The sequence below is a fragment of the Peromyscus californicus genome, unplaced genomic scaffold, assembly GCF_007827085.1.
Source record: "Peromyscus californicus insignis strain IS unplaced genomic scaffold, ASM782708v3 Scaffold_1__1_contigs__length_55948999, whole genome shotgun sequence".
NCBI classification, from domain to species: domain Eukaryota; kingdom Metazoa; phylum Chordata; class Mammalia; order Rodentia; family Cricetidae; genus Peromyscus; species Peromyscus californicus.
Window position 1 is genome coordinate 21,894,018 of NW_026294492.1, and position 8,379 is coordinate 21,902,396.

Sequence of the window (8,379 nt, forward strand, 5' to 3'; positions counted from 1 at the left end):
GGGACATGCAGGTTGTATCTCTGATCCTTAGCGCGCCCCCCTCCCCTTGTGAAATGGATGATATGCCCACTGCAGTTCAGTCCAGATCTGTGCATCCTGGGGAAGAAAATACTATCTCATCAAAAGGTCCAATCCCAAGCAAAAGAGTGGCTTTGGGCAGAGCCTGCCTTCAAAATCTTCATTTTTGTGCTCCAAGCAATTTGGGATGGCCTTCCCACTCTGGACCTCTGAGACTTGAGGCCCTTGAGTTTTCTTCTCTGGCCAACCCTGAACCTAGAATTTCCTCCCGACTCAGGTACAAGCCATAATCACTAATACCTCCCGAGAGCATGGGTGATGTAAGAGCTGGAATCTTCTGCTAGGGACTAAAGACATCTATCCTCCCTATATCATATCAGAATCTCCAAAGGGGCTTGTGTCTGGGACAGGGTCTCTTCTGGATAAGCCCTGTCATGTGGGACATAGGGACCTTCCTGTGCATCAGCCAGGCCCTGGCCATGTCCCAGGATCATCTCTTTGCCTTTTGGGCAATATAGTCATACTTGCCATGGAGATGCCACCTCTCATCTTCGTATCTCGAAGAGCTTTGGAAATGTTAATTAATACGAGGCACCGCCTACAACAGCAGACTCGCGGGCGACTCCCTCCAGTTCCAATTGCAGCTTCTTTCCGACATATCACCCTCCATTAAGACGGAAACCTACGGTTTCTAAGGCCCAACTCAGCCCTTGCGCCAGCACGGAGGTCACGTGCCCCGGGCTTGAAACACAGTTTCAACAGCCTTCCTAGCTGATTTCAAAGGACCCCTTCGCTGGTATCATCCCATCTGTATTAGGCACCAGTGTGAACATATGGGTTCCAGCCCCAGCTCCCCATCCTGAGGGCATGATCCTAGGCAGGTTCATGACCTTTCTGCCTCAGTTTCCCCATCTATAAAATGACATAATAGTTCCTAACTCTGGGGATTGTTGTGAGCCTACTGAATGAGATGGTATCTACCAAGTGCCTACTTCTGTGCCTGGTACCAAGAGCTACTCAGCACGTGAGTCCCCTCCTGCTCGCCTCCCATTCCCACCAGCTGTATGGAGAAATAAGGAGAAAAGTCGTTTGTCGGTATCGCCTGCTCCAAAACAAGATGCATTTGATCACTGGCCAAGATCTATTCCTTTCTTACATCCCCTCTGGAATTCCCTTTTGCCCTTTTCTTCTTATAGAAAAGCCAAGGCAGAGTAAAAATGGGAGATGGTCTGAAGGGCAAGTCATGGAGAGCGGGGCACGTTGGTCATGTGTTAGACACAGCAAAATAAGCTGTGTTTAAGCAGAGACTGTTTACAGCCTCCACACTGCAATTATTAACCTGGCTACAATGAGTGAGAGAGACCCAGCAAGTGTCCCCTCCTTTAGAGGTCTATGACAGGTCGTGCACAGTAGGCATTCATTCATCTCAAGAGCATAATAACAGACATCTTCTTGTCCAGCGTGCTATGACCTGCTCTAACCTTCTCTGGGTGACGCCACTGTACTAGAGCCAGGCAGAGGGGACAGACTAGTAACCGTGAATCCCCAATAGCCTTTGGATTCTGGAGCTATGCTAGGAGAGCAAGAGCGGGTTAAAAACCCAATGAACAAATGGAAAAGTCCACTCAGAAGGCAAATGCCACAAGCTAACTTAGGAAGCAGACCAGCCGGGAAAACTGGAGCTGGAGGTGAGTTCATAGAGTACTTGGCCTAGCACGTCAGAGGCCCTGGGTTCAATCCTTGTGGGATGAAGGCATAAGGGTCAGACGTTCAAGGCCATCCTCAGACACCTATCTAGTTTGTGCCCTGTCTAGGTGGCACCTGTCTCAAAAAAATAAAAATCACGCTAACAAGGAAAGAAAAAAAAGGAAGAAAGGCAAATGGAGGTAGAAGGGAAAGCTGGGGGTGAGGTCCCCGGCAGGGTGCTAGCTAAACGGAGCAGTGGGTACTCACTGATCCAGAGGTGCCAGCCTGGGCCAGGCATATGGCAGGGGCCCAATGCCAGCCGTGGAAAGGGGGTGGGGAGCTGAGGGAAGACAAGCCTGGGCAAGGGAAAAGCTGAGGCTGAAACAAGTTGAGCAAGAACAGGATAAGGTCAGAGAGCGCACGTGACTATGTTGTCAAACCCAAGTGTGACGGGCAGAAGGGCCGAGTCAGAGACTGTGGGGACCACGGTCCCCCTGCCTAGCTCTCGCTGCTGTGGGCTCCGAGCCTCGAGCCGTGGCTGGCAGACACACACTAAGGGCTTGTAGTACTTGCTGCCCTTGCTATTAGTTAGAAGCCAGTGAGTGACTGAGGTGACGGAAGAGGTGTGCTGGCTAGCTTTAGGTCAATTTAGCAAAAGCTATACTCACCTGAGAAGACAGAACCTCACTGGAGAAAATGCCTCCCTCAGATCAGGCTACAGGCCATTTTCTTAATTAGCGGAGGAAGGAGAGCCCGGTCTACTGTGGGTGGGGCCATCCCTGGGCTGGTGGTCCTGGGTCCTACAAGAAAGCAGGCTGAGCAAGCCATGAGGACCAAGCCAGTCAACAGCTCCCCTCCATGGCTGCAGCATCAGCTCCGGCCTCCAGGTTCCTGCCCTGCTTGAGTTCCTGCCCTGACCTCCTTCAGTGACAGATAGTGATATGGAAACATAGGCCAAGTAAACCGTTTCCTCCCCAAGTTGGTTTGGTGGTGGTGTTTCATCGCAGCAAGAGTGACCCGAAGACAAGAGGAGAGGCCAGTTGTGCGCACATGCCGAGTGCTGTGGTTGGCCTCAAAAAACCTGGCCGTCTCTGAACTCAGACATACCTCAGACCTGAACTCTCGTTCTCCTTATAGCTCATTTGAGTCTCCTGTGGCTGATGTAACCAATTACCACAAACATGGTGGCTGACAGCAACAGAAATTTATTCCTTCACAGCTCTAGGGGCCCGAGTCCCAAATCAGCATATGAGAACCAAAGGCAAGGCGTCAGCAAGGCCGTACTTCCTCCGGAGTCCCTGCCAGGGAGACTCCTTGCCTTGCCAGCCTCCAGTGGCCGTGTCTGTTGGCTTGTGACTGTGTCACACTTTCTGTCCCTGTCCTCTTGGGCTGTTTTCCCTCTGTGTCCTCTCGGGCTGTTTTCCCTCTGTGTCCTCTCCTCTCCAGGTCTCTCTCTCTCTCTCTCTTTTTTTTTTTTTTTTTTTTTTTTTTGGTTTTTCGAGACAGGGTTTCTCTATGTAGCTTTGGAGCCTGTCCTGGGACTCACTCTGTAGCCCAGGCTGGCCTCGAACTCACAGAGATCCACCTGTCTCTGCCTCCCGAGTGCTGGGATTAAAAGCATGCACCACCACCGCCCGGCTTTCTGTGGGTCTCTTAGTACGATGTTTGTCAATGGATGTAAGGTCCGCTAAAAATAACCTAGACCGATCTCTGCCTTAGTTGGCTTTGACACCTCCGTGACAAAACCCCTGACAGAAACAACCTCAGAGAAGAACCATGGCTTCAGAGAGTTAAATCCATCGAGGAGAAAAGGGCATGGCAGAATCAAGCTGGTCCTGAAGTGCCAGCCAGGAAGCAGAACAAAGGGAATACATAGAGGAGCAGGAGCAGGATACAGCCAACAACAACAAAAAAACAAAACAAACAAACAAAAAAAACACAAAAGAATGCTCCAGTGGTCTGCTTCCTCCAGATAGACCTCACCTTCTAAGGTCTACAGAAATTCCCATAATAGCACCACCAGTTGAAGGACCAAGCAGTTCAAAACATGAGCCTGTGTGGGATCTTTCAGTCTGGAACAACCTCACTTCTAGATCCTTAACCTGATTGCGTTTATGCAAAGAGACCTCCTTTCCAAACCCACAGAAATTGGAGAATTCTCATGCAACTCACCTGTGGCTCCCTGACCCATGCTTTACTCCCATAGAGCTCTGAGTGGGCCCCCCTGTTGTAGTGAGTGGTTGTTCTCACCATGCCCTGAAGCACCGCCCCTGGTGAGGTAGCAGGTAACTGTTACACCTGCCTATGACCTTGAGGTACATGCCCCTGGGGCATGGCCGCTGGGGGACCCTTAAGACCTGAGATGTATGTTTGTGCTCTCCAATACCTCCTAGTTTTGGATGCTGAGATCTTGGACCAGGCAGATTAGCGTGGGACATAGCTCAGCTCTCCCAGACTCTACGATAAATCTCCCGCGCTTGTGAGTTAACCCCCAAATAAATTCCTTTGCTCATTAGATAGACTCTATGGATTAATCCTATTACCCTGTCCTATGTTTTATTCCCATAGGGCTCTGAGTGGACATTAACTATTATGAGCGAACATGTTGATGAATGATTACTGTGTTGCTCCCTGTTGTGACAGGGTACCCAGAGATTTGTCCAAGAGGGTCACTGGGGGCTACAATCCCAGACCCATCCAGGCCCCTGGAGAAGACTGCTTTACAGGGGGCTTTGATCAGTGTCACTCTCTCCTTCAGCACGGAGCTCAGGGGACTCATGCCTGTTCCCCATTCACCAGGAGTTGTGGGAGAGTAGCAAGTGCTGTCTGAGGTATCTCATCTCTTAGAGATAACCTTTGCCTCTGTTTTGCTTACCTTTTCCCTCCTTAATGGGGATCAAGAACATAGTTCAATGCTCGCCTAGTATGCAAAAAGCCCTGGATCAATCCCCAGCATCAGAATAAACCAGCTGTGGTAGCATAGACCTATAATCCCAGCACTTGGGAAATAGAGGCAGGAAGATCAGAAATTCAATGTCATTGTTGGCCAGCCTGGGCTACATGAGACATTATCTAAATAAATAGATAGGTAAATAAATAAAATGAACTACTTAACAATAGCCATCTACTGTGCTTTGCAATCAATAAGCAATACAATCTTATTTAACTCTGGCAACTTTCCTGTGAGGTAAGCACTATCACTTTTGTACTTTGCAAACAGAAATTGAAGTTAAAAGTCAAAGAGCAGGAGCTAAGACCGTAACAATGCCCGCTCCCCTTTGCCTCAAGCCCCATCCTGACACCCCTTCCTATGCAGCCCCCACCGATCCGTAAATGATGCTCCTCTTGCATCAGGCTGTGGACAGAATTGTATGCCAAGAGTCTGTGAAAAGATGGGCTGCCAGTCTTGCTTTCTGGAAGTCACGGGTGATGGGCTGCAAGGGTGGGGTCAGGCCCACCACACTCAGAGAGACCCTTCTTCTTTAGGACTGGACTGCCTTAGGCTGACAAAGTTTGGACACAGAGAAAGGAAAGGGGACAGAGTAGAATCCCTCTGGCAGTTTTCCTGTGAGCTCAAGGGCCAGCAAGAATGAGGAAGTCATAGTCAGAGCTGTGGCAGGGAGCTTCGTTTCTGGTAAGGTAGATGAGTTCTGGTAAGGTAGGTGATTTCTGGTAAGGTAGGGGTTCTGTTGTCTCACCCCCAGGCAAAAGAGCACTGACCTTGGACGGCCAGACTCACCGCCTCACCGGTCAGGAAGACGAGAAACCAATGTTTATTTGAGCAGGTAGGACTATCTCTCCCTTGCATTATTAATCCTCCAACTTATCCTCTCAGGAAGATGCTCCTGCACTCCTTTTACAGATAAGAAAGTGGGGCCCAGAGGGCCCAAGTGGTTTGCCCAATGGCACTCAACGAGTAGGTGGCCGAGGAGAGACAGTGTCTTGTTACACTGTGGTGCAACCTAGGCCAGGGTAACGAGGTTAGGCAACGGCTTGGGGAGCTGGGCCTCTCATGCCTTCCACATCTGCTCTGAGCCCTTCCAATGCATTCAAGCTAGCCTCGGATTCTTCTTTTCCCATATGTCCAAGAAACTTGTGCCATTAACATGCCCTGACCAAAGACTGGGGCTGGGCTCCACTATATATATATAAAAACCAATGACCTAGACTGGCCATGGCTTGATTTGCCATGGCCCCAGTGATATCTCTCCTCTCCTCATTACATTCCTGTCCTGTCCCATCACTCAGCAAAAGAAAACTGGAATTCTCTCCCAAGATAATGACTGGGCACAGTAATGCACACAGGAGACAGAGAGGCAGGCAAATCTCTGAGTTCAAGGCCAGCCAGGGCTATGCAGGAGGAGGAGGAGGAGGAGGAGGAGGAGGAGGAGGAGGAGGAGGAGGAGGAGGAGGAGGAGGAAAGAAGGTATTAGGAGGAGGAGGAGGAGGAAAGAAGGTATTAGGTCTTAATCCCATTAATGTTTCTGTAGATTTTACCTTGTAAGAAAGGCATCTTTGCTGGGTGATGGTGGCACACACCTTTAATCCCAGCACTCAGGAGGAGGATCTCTGAGTTGGAGGCCAGCATGGTCTACAGAATGAGTTCCAGGACAGCCTGGGCTACACAGAGAAACCCCATCTCAGGGAAAAGAGAAAAAAAAGGGAAGGGGCATCTTTGCAGATATTATGAAGGATGGAGACATGGCAAAATGATCTTAGATAAACCCTAAATTTAATCATGAATATCTTTATTGGTTAGAAAATTAGGGAGATTTTATACACACACACACACACACACACACACACACACACACACACACACACACACACACACACACACACACGGGGGGGGGGGGGAGGGGGAACCATGCAGAGCCTGCAGCAAAGGTTGGAACCATACACATAAGCCAAGGAATGCCAACGGCCAACATAAACTTAAAAAGACAAGAAGTAAATCTCTTCTTCCAGTCTCAAAGGGAACATGGCCCTGGGGACACTTTGCTTTTAATGTGATGATACTGGTTTTTAGACATTTGGCCCCCAGAACTTTGAGAGAATAGACTCTTGTTTCAAGCCACCAAGTTGGGGGCAATTCACCACAGTAGCCACAGGAAACTCATCCAGGCCCCACCGCAGCTCACCTTGCTTTCCTGCTTCCTATCTGCTGGGCTAGTGTTACCTCTAACCCTATCCACCTCTCTCCTCTGGTTTCATAGCCCCTTTCTTGAAGAGCTGGAACCAATAGCCAGCATTTACTGAGCACCGCCCCCTCCATGCCAGGCATGGAGCCAGGGCCTCCACCTGGGCTGTATCACATCAGCCCACAATCACAGAGCTAGAAAATACTGGAGCTGAAGTCTAAACACAACTCCTGCTAACTTCAAAGCCTGTGGCTGCAACCCTGCTGTCTCACTGCCCAAGTCGGGGGGGGGGGGGGGGGGGGGGGGGGGGTGGGGGGGGGGGCTTTTCTAGGTACCTGAACATTAGTTTCTGCATGCCTTTCTCCGGAAGCCTGTTGGCATCTCATACAATAAGTGTACATGTGTAACATGTCTGTGTGGTGGTATGTATGGCGGCGTGTGTGCGTGTATACGCGCAAAGATGCTGCTCCTTATGTGCTTGGGACCTTATGTGCATCGTTTTATTTTTACCATCAAAGCCAATCCACTAGGTAGAAGCTATTTGTAAACAAGGAAACAACCTCTGGTGTCCAAAGCCACACTCGGCCCTGGCCTCCTGGGGTCCTGGACCAGTGTCATTTCCTCTGATCTAGCTCCCCAGCCTCTCATTCACACCACTGTGCTGGGCTATAATTTGACTTGGACTGTATTCAGACTTCTGAAAGGCCTCTATGTTGTCCAAAGTTTGGAGGACTTCCATCCAGTTCATGTGTGGAGCTTGTTAGCTTCCCGAGAGTTCAAAACACCCACAGTGCCACATAAATATTCCACTGCCTGTACACTCACAAACACCCCGCCTATGTTTTCAAAAGCCTCTTTTGCCTCATCCGAGCTGCTCCCCACTCCTTCCCCGCCTCATTAGAAACATTGAGACCGTTACTCTACAATATTAACATACTGCAAAACTTGCAAAATGTTAACGATCACAGAACATCATGGGTGATCATAATATAAAATTTAGAGAAAGAAAAATGTTAAAAGTTTTCACCAACATACACATCTAAGTGTTTTATTTAAAAATTGCATGTTAATGGAATTGAGGAGGGGGGTAGGGTTGAGCCAGGAAGAGAGAGAGAGAGTGGGGGAAAGTAAGGGGCTCTGTATGTATAAACCCTGGATACTGAAACTGATTTCATTTAGTTGCTGTGGTAATTTGCATGCTTTTATGTGAAACGTGGAAAACCTTAATAGAAACAGCAATCCATGCAGCGGGCAACAAAAAAACACATTGCCTTTGGAAGTGAATCAGGACTCCCAGAGTTTCCTGGATCATCTTGCCTCCTTTTAGACTCTGAAAAGAAGAATCAATGAAAGAGAAAAAGAATTCTCCATGACTGTTGAAAGACAGACTAATAATAATGGAAGAGTGCCACAAGGACCTGAGGACTCTGGACTCTATCTAGTCCCAACCTAGATACACATTTGCTGTGTGATGCTGAACCAGGTGCTTATCTTTTCTGGGTTTCAGTTTCTCCTATCTGCAGGTAATTTCTCT